This window comes from Mastomys coucha, unplaced genomic scaffold, assembly GCF_008632895.1.
Source record: "Mastomys coucha isolate ucsf_1 unplaced genomic scaffold, UCSF_Mcou_1 pScaffold21, whole genome shotgun sequence".
Classification (NCBI taxonomy): Eukaryota; Metazoa; Chordata; class Mammalia; order Rodentia; family Muridae; genus Mastomys; species Mastomys coucha.
In genome coordinates, this window is record NW_022196904.1 from 36,940,697 (window position 1) to 36,941,181 (window position 485).

A 485-nucleotide genomic window follows, 5' to 3' on the forward strand; every position below is an offset into this window, starting at 1 on the left:
AGAATGTGTTTGTAATCCTAATGCTGCGGGGAGGGGGAAAAGAGACGGGCAGATCCCTGGGCTCAGGCAGTAGCTGGATGCCGAGACTGTACTAATGTCAGGTGTTTGTTTTCATTTAAGCATGGCATACTGAGGCAAGAACATTTGTGGAACTGCATGAAAGGTGTTCAAGAGCTGAGTTTTTGGTTTTTGAGATTTACTTTGAGTAAGTGTACGTGTGAGTGTGTGTATATGGGGTGCATTTGTAAGTGTGCTCCTGTGCTCTCTGTGTGTGTGTGTGTGTGTGTGTGTGTGTGTGTGTGTGTGTGTAAGAATGGGTGCTGGCAGGGGTCAAAAGAGGGTGTTTGCTGTGGACCGGGATTTCTTATGGGGTCCCTTGTTCCACAGGACTAGGGGTTCTGGCCAGGTGGGCACGGAATTCGGCTTTTGACAAACAGACTAGACACGAGTAGTGTAAGGTCTGAGTGTATTTCTTTAAAAATGAC